Below are 12,412 nucleotides of genomic sequence, written 5' to 3' on the forward strand. Positions count from 1 at the left end.
GTTACACATTGACATTGTAGTATTTTTGCTAACCCTAGCCCTTTCCCTAACCTAATTTCCCTTACCTTACATTATCCTAACCTGCTACGAAAAATCACAACTGAGGTCAATTTGACAAAAACTGAATCCTTCTAGCGGTGAGTTTACGAACACCGCGTTTGGAAAGCCTGCGCGCAAATTAAAAAGTGTGGTGGGTGGGTTCGACCCGCCCCCAGCCAACCGTTCCGTGTTCCGCCGCGAGGGCTTCCAATAAAATCGTGTTTGGCCAATCACAGAAGAAGATACTGACTTTTCCCATAAACCAATGCGAATACATTCCATATAAAGTCAGCCTCCACCCTTTCATCGGTCTCCTTCTCCCTCTCGATCCTGAAGAAAGGTAAGATTTTTTGTCTTGTAGTTTCTAGTCCAAGGTTATGTATTTAATGCACATGCTTCCAGTCATCTATCAATTTGTATTTGCCGTAATAGTTTATTAGTTATGTCTGGTAAATGTGTCATAATCTTGCGAAAGGACCTAGCTAGGTCGTGTTGCGCTCGCTAGCCTTAGTTAGCAGGCGTAACTCCACCACGTGTCTCACGTGTGGTGAACACGTTTTTGTCTCTTTCAATCTAGCAGAATTTCTTCTAGGACAGTGTTACCATACTCAAGTCCTAGATACCCCCCCCCCAACATGCCGCTATGTTGTAGCTCTGGATAAAGCACCTGATTCAACTCATTGAGCCTGCTTAGTTAATATAATAATTTGTAGGTGGGTACTAGAGGATCGAGTTAGGAACAAGTGAACTCGAGTGCACTTTAATTATAGAACGCCGAACATTAACTACAACGCAGTCAATTTGTACCCCGGCAAGCTGGGCCTCCCTTTCTTCATGATGAAATAAGTGTTGGTAGGGACATCTGAGTTACATTGAGGAAACGCCAACCATTCTGACTTGGAACTAACATAATTGCTCTTTCACTATTACTGCACTGTCCTAGTTTCAACTGACATTTTATCAAAGGACAGTTTTGCAGATCTGAGTTATTTGTGTTTCGCAGGTATTGCTGAGAAGCAACACAAGTTGGAAGATTCAGAATGAGGTATGCATGATTATTAGTGTTACCAACACCCACGTGTTAAATCGAAGAATTTGAGCCCGTGCCACTGATGACCCCATTGCTACTCTTGATCTTCTGGATGATGAATCTGCACACCAAATTGCATGTTCTGAGGCACAGCACGTGTTTGCATATACTGTAAGATATTTTAAAGGCTCACTTTACATTTATTCTTTTACAGCTGCAGACAAGTTGTGGCATTGGGTATGTTTCATGTATTTAGCAGTTTCAGTGTCTTGTACTGTAAATGATGACTGTTTAAAAAAAACATTGGGAACTCTCTGAAAAATAATGAATGAAATGTTTTACGATGCAGTGCAGCTGCTTTCAATGAAGCCAGTCCTTTCTCTCCTGAGACAAAAATAATGGTTTATTTCTAATCTGCAGATGGCCTATCTGGGAATGCAATATCTGAACCTGTTGCATGGTAAGCTACTACACTTTGCATTCAACCAAGATAATGATACTTTATCATGTGAGACAATGAATGTGGTCAGCAGATGCACCATGAAGACTAAGCAGCTTTGCTGTTTCTCCCATCTGTATCCATTTCAGTAGGTTAAACTCACTGCATGAAGATCATGGGACCTTTCCATTTTCAGAAGCCAATGGAAATTGTCATTTGACTGAAACTTTGACAAAGGGTAGGTTGTTTGTTTAATTTAGGCTTAATACTTGATACAATGATGACAGCATAGTTCAGCTTATACTCTATGATGAATACTCAGCATGTCTTTCGCTCCTATCTGATGTATCCTTGATTTCAAAGCATATTTATCATTTTTTGCCTAACAACCCTGACCGTTTATCTTTACAGAACTGAAGTTTCTGACCTCGTGGCTCTGATTGGATCCTGGAGGCTCAAGTCTAGTTTGGCTGTTAATCTAGGGTAAGCTACTAAGTTTCTATATAAAATGAAGGGAACAGCATAGTGCAATCTGAAATGATGACATTGAATCAGGTCTCTGATCTCTTTGAGGACAATATTTACACTGATTAGATTGAGGTTCTTTGTTTTCTGGGTTTGGATACCTTGAGCATTTTGATTAAAATTCTGTACTCTATTCAGACCCATTAGATGCAGAACAAGGATCTGGTGTGGCAAGAAAGATGACTTAAGTGAGTTACACGTGGTTATTTGAAATTACAACTAAAGGATGACTAATTGTCTCTGGTTCAGTACATTGTTACACTCATTCTAAAATGACCCCATTCATTTTGAGTCATTGTGATAATCTTTCACTTATTTGCAGGTGCAGGGTCCTGCATGAAGATTGGAACTCATGTAGAGCTCTCCCTGTCAGGTTGTATACATAGATTTGGGTAGTCCACTTAACTGAGTTTCAGTGATGCTTACAAATGTCTGACCTGAATTTTATGTGGACATTACCAAAACTGAGGAACCTGGAAGTGCATTGCTTGCCCATGATTGTAATTTGTCTAAAATAACTTAATCTCTCTCTAGGTGGCCAGTGAATTTACAACTGCCAGTGTAGCTAGAACAAGGTGAGATTATGTAATGTGCAGTTGCCCTTTACTCAACCTATGATGAAGACATTCTGCCAAATGATTTTTCTGATTATACTATACCGTTCCATTTATATCTGAGGTTATAAATAATATAATTTACTGAGTTTGTTTGTGAATGCGTTTTGCTTAGTTCTCTTTGCCATTCCTCAGGAATGATGACGGATATCAAGGATGCAGTGGAGAAGTCCATAATTCAGACCACATTTTATACTGCGAGTTTACTGTTTCCGCTATCAATAAAAGGTGTGAATTATCCCTGTCTTGAATTTAATGTGTTTACCTAACTATTGGTCACAATGTCATGGTAGTAGGTAAGATCGTGTTTATAGATGGCTTTAGTGATTTAATAAATCATATTCAAATTGTGGAATCATTTGGTTCCAGATCAAACTGCAACTTTGAAGAGAAATATATTTGATCTAGTTAGAAAATAACCTTTTAAAACACAAAGATTGGAAAAGCACAACTTAGTATTTATTAAGGAGAGTACCTTCAAGTAAAACGAATGTGAAGTTGCAAATGCGCAACGTCTTCCAAGTAATGCTGTTGTGTGCGTTTTGAAATTGTAGAAATAACTTGGGCAGTAGCTAGGCAGGCTAATGTTGGCTATTTTGCTAGCTGACATGCGGTGGCGTATATTCAAGTAGAAATGCAATTGACGAGAGCATATGAAGCACCCCATGCTACCGTTGGCTGAACTGACGAGTCCATATCATTTGAATGGATAGGATTTTGGCATGCAGGAGGTTCCAAAATGATACAACAGACGCTTTTTTTTTTACCGAGCTCCGTACCAAACTTCTGAAAGACTGAGAAAATAGTTTCATTTTGTTCAAATATTAGACGTTCATTTGACAAAAACTGGATGACAAGTTGTCCTTTAAAGTTCATATGGATAATATTGTGAGGAAGATTACATTGAAATTGGGTTTTTATTTTCGTAATAAGGCTTGCTTCCCGTTAATGGATAGAAAGAAGCTTGTTCAGGCCACTTTTCTCTGTCATTGATTATGGTGACTTGCTGTATGCAGCCTCCTYTTTCTTACAGAGACTGGACTCTGTTTATCATGCATTTTTGCGCTTTATTACAAATGCCAAATCACTCACCMACCATTGCACCTTGTACCAGATGTTGGGTTGGACCTCACTTTATATGCGCAGAAATCAAATCAAATWGTTTTTGTACAACAGGTGTAGGTAGACYTTACAGTGAAATGTTTACTTACAAGCCCTTAACCAACAATGCAGTTCAAGAAATAGAGTTAAGAAAATATYTGCTAAATAAACTAAAGTAAAAAATATAATAAAAAGTAACACAATAAGATGACATAATAATTACTAGGCTATATACAGGGGGTACCAGTACCGAGTCAATGTGCAGGGGTACAGGTTAGTCAAGGTAATTTGTACATGTAGGTAGGGATAAAGTGACTATGCACAGATAATAAACAGCGAATAGCAGCAGTGTAAAAACAAATAGTCARGGTGGCCATTTGATAAATTGTTCAGGAGTCTTAGCTGTTAAGGAGCCTTTTGGACCTAGACTCCTCCCTATAGGCTGTCTCATCGTTGTCGGTGATCAGGCATACATACCACTGTTGTGTCGTCAGCAAATTAAATGATGGTGTTGGAGTCGTGCTTGGCCACGCAGACGTGGGTGAACAGGGAGTACAGGAGGGGACTAAGTGGGTCTACTCTAGGGTTTCCGGGATGATAGTGTTGATGTGAGCCATGACCAACCGTTCAAAGCACCTCATGACTACCAACGTCATTTAGGCAGGTTATCTACGAAGCCCTTTTGGGTAAACTCCCTCTTTACCTCTGTAGTCTGGTCTCCTTCACCAGCAGCAGTTACCATACCTGGTCTGCTAGGTGGTTGCTACTTAAAGTCCCCAGGACATTTACAGTATTAGGCAAGACTGCCTTCTCGTCCTGTGCACCAGAGCCATGGAATAGTCTGCAATCCATGCTTCATCTAGATATGTTAGTGCCACTGAATGAATTTACATTTTTGATGGGAGACTCTGTTACAGAGGAGTATAAATGCCTTTTTAGGCTGGATCACGTTGTTGTATTGTTCTCCATTTTAATTCCGTAATGTATTGATTGTCGCTGCCCTCTTGGCCAGGTCTCCCTTGAAAAAGAGAATGGGCTCAATGGGCTTCTCCTAGTTAAATAAAGGTTCAATAAAATAAAACATATGTTCCATTATATTGACCAGAGATTGGCCGCTCTAACAATGACAATAAATGCCGTAAATAAAAAGGAAGGCAATCAGCAATTTGTTTTTGCCCTATTAAATGTGGAATAAATATATTGTATTTTTTCAACAAAATTATGATGCAAAACAAATGTCTGTAACTCATGAAATAGAAAATAAACAGATATATGTTTTGTAAAGCTGATCTTGTTAAAGAAAACAAAAAGCAAGATCAGGTGGGACCATTGTAGGGCAGATAGGCGTGTGAACAACCACAATCGTCCTTGCTATTCAGAAATTCTTGGGGCGTCCCTACCCCCACTGACGTTGACGTTTAAAATGGTTAAAAGTAAGCAGGTTATTTAAGGGTTAGGGTAGGGACGTCCCAATGATTCCGGATATCACTAACAGACACAACTCCGATATAAAGTGTTTTTTCTAACATTTCCGGGATGTCATGTGTTCTTAAATCAGTACACTCATAACAACCTCAGCATTACAAAACGTATATTCGATTAAATAAACCTCACGATGCAAATAAGCCATTACTATGTTGACCAAATTAGACACAGTATTGACCTCCACACAAAATCTACTCGCTTGGGTGAGCTGGAAAAAACGCCACCTGTTGGAAAAGACTGATTTTGGGGCGAGTTATCGCTCTTGCTTCGCCTCTTCCTCTGTCTTGTGTAGAGCGTGGTGGAATGCGCCTCAACCAATGAACGTGTGATCTGTTTTAGCACAAGAGCTCGTCAGCTTGTAGTTCTAAAACACGGAAACGAGTTACCCGTGTTCCGTTCAGCTATTGGAAAAATGAATGGGTTAATAATGTTTTGGAAATAAAACGAAAATAAGGTCTGAGGTGAACACAGGCTTATTAGATCTTATACGTTTTGTTCTATGAGATAATAGCAGTCAGTTAACTTGACCTTAATGAATTATGAAGCCTTTACGTGCATTTAAAAAAATAACATGAATTATTCAAATTCACAAAAAGTGGCGTTAACTAATGAAATGATCTTACAGGACAAAACGTATAAGATCTCCTAAACCTGTGTTTACCGCAGACCTTATTTCGGTGTTTATCCAACCATGGCGGAGTTAGTGCCTACAAAAAGACACGTTACTATTTCTCTCTATTCTCATTGGCTACTGGGTCGTACCAATGAGGTATGTGTAAGACCCAGTAAAAATGTGGTAAATTAAAGCAGAACCAGAGAACACTTGAGAAGTTTAGCCAACATTTATTTTCTGACAAAAAATCCAATCTCTGCTGTGTAATATTTGTGTTGTGGAGAAATGACCAGGCAGGAGACGGGAGTACAGTTAGTTTTCCGTTTAGTCCAAACTTCTCGTGCTCTACAGTTCCGGGCACACTAGTGCGCATGTGCATTTCCTATTAGGTGTAGTAACGTAACACTGTCGTAATACATCACCGCTTAGTAACAAGTATAGTAACTAATATAAACAGATGTAGATCCCAGATACTACACTCCTCCCCCATAGTTTTTAACTCCCAGAGAACAAGGTAAATATGTTAGGGAACTACTAATGCAATATCTGAACAATGCATTCTTAACTTTTTCAACTACTGGGTTGAAGCAGACTTTTCAGAGCCCAGCACAAATCCAGGGGATTATTCTGCCCCGAAGATGGAGTTTGTGTCCTAATAACTAACCCAGATAATGTCCTTTTTCTTTCCTTTTATCTAGGACATATTAAAGTGTTTGTTTGTTTTACTGTCTTTTACCTTAAACAGTTCAACTCACAGGTCAAGCTTTTGAGGTGCCCTTCGCTGTCGAATAGGATATCTCCGCTCCTCCTGGGCTTCCGGTGGTGGGCCAGGTTCGGGTGGAAGGTCAGGCTCTATCTCTCCGTACGTCCACAGTCAGGAGAATAGTCCTGGGGGTCGTTATTGTTCTCTCGGCGTGTCTCTGCTGGGGCGTTGGACCGTAGCAGATGATCCACATGAACGTTGACCTGGCGATGACCAATTTGGACTTGGTAAGTCAAAGGTCCTTTGCGTTGCAAGATCACACCTGAGTTCCACAGGCTCTTGGGGTGTCTGAAATCACGTACCATCACCCTCTCTCTCCTCTTTGAATTCTCTGACAGTCTTTGAGTGTCTGTCATGAGCTTTCTTCTGCTGTAGCTGGTGCTTTGCCACAGTGCTTGACAAGTTTGGTTTCAACAATGTCAGGCGGGTACGTGGTTGGCGTCTCAGAAACAGTTCAGCTGGTGTACATTAATTTACTGTGTGTGGTGTGTTACGGTAAGTAAACAGGAACCGCGGAAGCCTTTGGTGGGTGGGCACAGACTGAACCTCGAGTCTAGTCCAGGCCTTCTTAAGGTTTGCACGGCTCTCTCCGCTGCTACGTTTGATCGCGGATGGTAAGGTGGTGACAGGATGTGCCTTACTCCATTGTTCTGAGAAACATTTCAAAATCTTTTGACGTGAAAGGAGGGCCATTGTCCGATACGAGCTCCTTGACTAGTCCAAAGGATGCGAACAGGTGTCTGAGAAGATTGATGGTCTTCTCAGCTGTGGTCAGTTGAGTAGGGAACACTTCCATCCACTTGGAATGGACATCGACGACAACAAGGAAATGTTGCTTGTCAATCTCGGCGTAATCCACATGGATGCGTTCCCAAGGTGTCGCAGCCCAGGACCATGGATGAAGAGGTGCAGCAGCAGGCTTGTTGCGAACAGCTTCACAAGGTGAGCAGTGGCCTACATGCTGTTGAATGTCCTGATCCAGTCCAGGCCACCACAGATAACTGCGAGCGAGTGCTTTCATTCGAGTGATCCCTGGATGTCCCTCATGCAGGTCAGATAGCAGTCTCCTCTGGAATTTGTGAGGTACCACCACCCTTAATCCCCACAGAACACATCCTTGATCAGTGGACAACTGGTCTTTCTTGTCGATGAATGGACGAAGGTTATCGTCATTTACGAAGTTTGGCCATACTCCTAATGTTAAGTCCAAGACTTTGGAAAGCACTGGATCTTTCCTTGTTTCCTCTGCTATGTCTGAAGCAGTATGGGCAGTTCGTCAATGAGAGAGATCTGGAAGACTGCTCTATCATCTTCACTGTCGGAGTCACTATTGCATGGTAGTCTTGATAGTGCATCTGCATTTGCGTGATCACTGGATCGTCTGTACTCATCTCGTAGTCGTAGGCTAACAATATCAGAGCCCAACGTTGCATTCGAAGTGCAGCAAGGGTTGGTATAGCTGATTTTGGTCCAAGGATGGCCAACAGAGGCTTGTGATCTGTCAGCAGTTGGAACTTCCTTCCGTACAGGTATTTGTGAAACTTCTTCACTCCGAATATTATGCTCAGGGCTTCCTTCTCAATTTGAGCATAATTTTTCTCACTTGGTGACAGAGTCCGTGATGCAAATGCAATAGGGTGTTCTTCACCTGACGATAGAACATGTGAGATGACGGCTCCTACTCCGTATGGAGATGCATCACACGCGAGTCTCAGCTTCATCTCTGTGTTGTAGTGGCAAGCCACTTGCTCTTTAGCAGACGCTGTTTGCAAGTCTTGAATGCTTCTTCGCATTGTGGGGACCAATTCCACTTTGTATCGGCCTGCAGCAGTTGGTGAAGCGGATGCAACAATGTGGACAAGTTTGCCACAAACTTTCCGTAATAGTTCAGGAGCCCCAAAAATGACCTCAGCTCTGAGATATTTGTGGGTGCTGGTGCGTTTACAATTGCTTCCACCTTGCTGTTGGTTGGGTGCAGGCCTTGTGCATCAATCTTGTATCCGAGATACTCCACTGAGTCCTGGAGGAACTCACACTTTCTGCGTTTCATTCTCACTCCGTATTTCTCCAGTCTTGACATCACTTTGTCCAGCACTACCAGGTGCTCTCCAATGGTTGGTGCTGACACGAGGATGTCGTCCATGAAGCACACAACGTTGTCTATACTGTCCAAGATCTGATCCATTGTGTGTTGGAATATCGCTGGAGCTGTCGAGATTCCATAGGCCAAGCGATTGAATCTGAATAGCCCCTTGTGTGTATTGATGGTCAGATACTGTTCTGACTCCGGATCCAGCTTCAGTTGCTGATAAGCGAATGCCAGGTCCAGCTTACTGAAAACCTTCCCACCAGCTAGAGTGGCAAACAGATCTTCAGCGTTTGGTAGTGGATATTCCTCTGGTAGTATGCAGCGATTTCTGTGACCTTGTAGTCACCGCACATTCTGACGGTCTTGTCTTTCTTTGGGACTACAACAATCGGAGCGGCCCAGTCGCTCCTCGCTACTTTCGTGATTATGTTATTCTTCTGTAGGCGGTCCAGTTCCTTCTCTACTGCTTCCTTAAGAGCATAGGAACTGGACGTGGTTTGTGAAAGATAGGCTTGGTTCCTTCTTGCACTCTGACTTTCGCTGTGAAGTCTTGTATTTCGCCGTAGCCATCTTTGAAAAGTTCTTTGTGCTTCTCCAGCATGTTAGTGAGTGTAGCCTGACTCACTGGTTTGTCCTTTCTCAGACTGAAGATTTCTCCCCAGTTCAACTTGATCTTTTGTAGCCAGTTTCTGCCTAGCAAGGCTTATTTTTCTCCTTTAACAATGACAAGCGGTAGCGTCCACTCCTTCCCCTCATACCGGACTGGTACCTGGATCTGCCCTAACACAGGAATAGTGTCACCAGTGTATGAAGAAAGGCGGATGGACGCTGGCTGAAGAGGGCACTCTTTCAGTTTTTCTTTGTAGAGTCTCTCTGGAACCAGAGATACAGACGCTCCGGTGTCCAGCTGCATTTTTACCGGTTTTCCCGCTAACTCCATGTTGAGATAGATTCCATCTTTTTGTTGTTGAGCTGTGTACATTTGGACAGTTCCAATACTGTTTCAGTAGTACCTTCCTCTCTTGTGCTGCGTCTGACACTTTGTGCACTCTTGCTGTGCGTTTTGAGGCTTTACACACTTTCTGTAAATGTCCAACCTTTCCACAATTGTGGCACTTTACATTTTGGAATCGACATTCACTGTGCTGATGATTATCTCCCCCACATCTGTAGCAACTTGGCTTAGACTTTTGAGATGTGGGCTGCTTTGTTCTTGTGTAACCTTGAGGACGGGACTGAGAAAAGTGTGACTTTTGTGAGCCTTTTTCACCACGTGCATCACTGACCTTGTGAACACCTTTCTGACGTTCTGCATATCCCGATAGCTCAATAGTATCCTGTGGGCAAGCTCGAGTCCAAGTGCAATATCACAGGCTTTCCGAAAGGTCAGGTCCTTCTCTGACAGAAGCCTTCTGTGATATGCTTCACCTGTGAGACCACATACAAACTTGTCTCGAAGAGCATCATCAAGAAATTGTGCAAACTCACATGTACTTGCCAGCCTTTTCAAAGCAAGGATGTAGTCAGCCACGGTTTCCCCTTGACTCTGGTGACGTTGGTAAAATCTGAAACGTTCTGCAATGAGAATTGGCTTAGGCTTGAAATGCCTTGAAAGAGTTTGTCAGTTCTGCATAGTTCAACTCAACTGCTTTTATTGGTTCAATGAGACCTTTCAGCAATCCATACTCAGTTGGACCCAAAACACTGAGAAATACATCTGCTTTCTTTTCATCCTTGATTTCATTTGCAGCCAGCCAACGCTCAAAACGCTCCAAATAGGAATCAAAATCCTCTTTTGTGCCTCAAACTCTGGTACTCGACCAATGGTTGCCATTTTCACAGTTAATTGTTCAGTTTCCTTATTCCTTGTATTCCTTAATTTTCCTCTAATTCTTCACTTCAGAAGTTTCTAATAATGTAATAATGTACACACCGTGTTACGTTCCTTCTTCCTTTTTTTTTTCTTTTTTCTTGACAATATTTCTCCACCGAGATCGCCTAATTTCAATGGGTTCAATGACAGTTTTTTTTTTTTTTTTTTACCACCAGAGGGCAGTGTCGCTATTCTGGACTCCAATAGTCTTGCTACTTGGCAGCTCCTGAACACTGTACCTGCTAGCAGTGCTTAGCCTTTTTTACTGGCGAAAGAAAATAAAAAATAACTGACGAATTACGTAATTATTTTGAGTTTCATTACTCACGCAACATTCTTCCCTTCAAGCAATGTCCGTTAAAGAAGTTTAATCACCTCGTCGCCACTGTAATATTTGTGTTGTGGAGAAATGATTAGGCAGGAAACGGGAGTACAGTTAGTTTTCCGTTTAGTCCAAACTTCTCGTGCTCTACAGTTCCCGGGCACACTAGTGCGCATGTGCATTTCCTATTAGGTGTAGTAACGTAACACTGTCGTAATACATCACCGCTTAGTAACAGTATAAGTAACTAATATAAACAGATGTAGATCCCAGATACTACATGCTGCATCAAGACCAAACCACATCCACAAATTGCGATGGATACAAGCAAAGAATATCTAATAATATGCTCTATAAATAATGTGCTCTATAAAGTGGCTATGATACACCTGCATTTTTTTCCACGCCTGGGTGCATTTCAATAGTACAGTGGATTCTTCTCCTTATTTCCTCCACCTGCACTGATGTGAAAGCAAAAAGGACAGGTGAAACAAAAGGGATTCAATATATTTCTTACAGCGGTTCATTTTTTTTCAATTAGTGAAGATGAAGGCGAGAGGAGAAGAAGCCACATTTGAGATTCACCTTTGGTATGCGCTACGTGTTGAGCTCATTGTAGACTAAGCCGTGTTCGCATTGGCAGTTTGAAATGACTCAAATCTATTTATTTGCATTCCCGATTCGAATCTGGTCTTTTCCCTGCAGTCTGAACAGCCAAAAGCAATCGGATATTTCAAGCCACATTTCAAACCATCTTCGTAGGTGGTTTGAAGTCAGATATAAATCTGATTCCTGTGACTTGTGTCTGTCAAATCTGATTTATTTGCCTGCAAGTGGTTTTTGGACTATTATTTGGCATATCTTGTTGCTTGCTAGCTACTCTGTTGACAGTTTGACAATAACATGTGGTAGCTAACTAGCTTAATTGTTTACAAACAAATCAGTGAATGTGATAAAAAGCTAAACAGCTACCAAGCTAGATCGTCGACTGTTGTGGCTAGACAAATTAAGTTGGATTCTTCTTATCCATTGAGCCTTTTTTTTAAAAGTGTTTCCTTTAACTATGATTTTGAACATTCAAGGCAACTGGGAAATATCCATGGCAGGTATTGTTGTCACCTCAGCTTGCTACATAACTTCTGAGTGATAGGAAGCAYGAGCACCACCAGCAAYCAGCCTACACCRCTGTGCAAACACCCATCCTTACTATGACAACTAGCGTAGCCATGTCAGCAAATGACTGCTGTCTGAACACGCACCAATCCAATTTGGTCATTTGTAACTTGCTTTTTGGACAGTCAGTAGTACAAAACTGATATGAGCATGAAGGCCTGCAGCGTGAACAAGGCTTTAGTCGCAGAACAGCTAATTTCATATCACTTATAATCTGAATAGATACTCAAATACTATAAATGAGTATAATTTACTTTCTATCATATCAGATATAATAATGCCGTTTGAGATTCATTACTATAATGTATACTTATGTACTTGTACTGCTTCAGCCACAAGCTTTTTC

The 12,412-nt window shown here is 41.6% G+C and overlaps 2 long non-coding RNA genes and 5 other non-coding genes across 7 annotated transcripts; all 7 read left to right on the top strand.

Annotated features, from left to right (window-relative positions):
• Positions 1–862: 862 nt before the first annotated feature.
• On the top strand, positions 863–942 carry LOC111972423 (small nucleolar RNA SNORD74). Its single transcript, XR_002878446.1, has one exon. It is a non-coding gene; the product is annotated as a small nucleolar RNA SNORD74 (small nucleolar RNA).
• A 127-nt stretch (positions 943–1,069) lies between these two features.
• On the top strand, positions 1,070–2,277 carry LOC111972205 (uncharacterized). The gene is made up of 4 exons (XR_002878397.2): positions 1,070–1,084; positions 1,284–1,746; positions 1,920–1,991; positions 2,172–2,277. It is a non-coding gene; the product is annotated as an uncharacterized lncRNA (long non-coding RNA).
• LOC111972417 (small nucleolar RNA SNORD79) lies at positions 1,342–1,420 on the top strand. Its single transcript, XR_002878440.1, has one exon. It is a non-coding gene; the product is annotated as a small nucleolar RNA SNORD79 (small nucleolar RNA).
• Positions 1,778–1,860, top strand: LOC111972425 (small nucleolar RNA snR60/Z15/Z230/Z193/J17). The gene has a single exon (XR_002878448.1). It is a non-coding gene; the product is annotated as a small nucleolar RNA snR60/Z15/Z230/Z193/J17 (small nucleolar RNA).
• A 78-nt stretch (positions 2,278–2,355) lies between the features above and the next one.
• Positions 2,356–2,748, top strand: LOC139028525 (uncharacterized). The gene is made up of 2 exons (XR_011480774.1): positions 2,356–2,406; positions 2,568–2,748. It is a non-coding gene; the product is annotated as an uncharacterized lncRNA (long non-coding RNA).
• On the top strand, positions 2,444–2,505 carry LOC111972432 (small nucleolar RNA SNORD78). The gene has a single exon (XR_002878455.1). It is a non-coding gene; the product is annotated as a small nucleolar RNA SNORD78 (small nucleolar RNA).
• Positions 2,643–2,714, top strand: LOC111972421 (small nucleolar RNA SNORD47). The gene has a single exon (XR_002878444.1). It is a non-coding gene; the product is annotated as a small nucleolar RNA SNORD47 (small nucleolar RNA).
• Positions 2,749–12,412: the final 9,664 nt, after the last annotated feature.

The sequence above is a fragment of the Salvelinus sp. IW2-2015 genome, linkage group LG13 (genome assembly GCF_002910315.2).
Source record: "Salvelinus sp. IW2-2015 linkage group LG13, ASM291031v2, whole genome shotgun sequence".
Classification (NCBI taxonomy): domain Eukaryota; kingdom Metazoa; phylum Chordata; class Actinopteri; order Salmoniformes; family Salmonidae; genus Salvelinus; species Salvelinus sp. IW2-2015.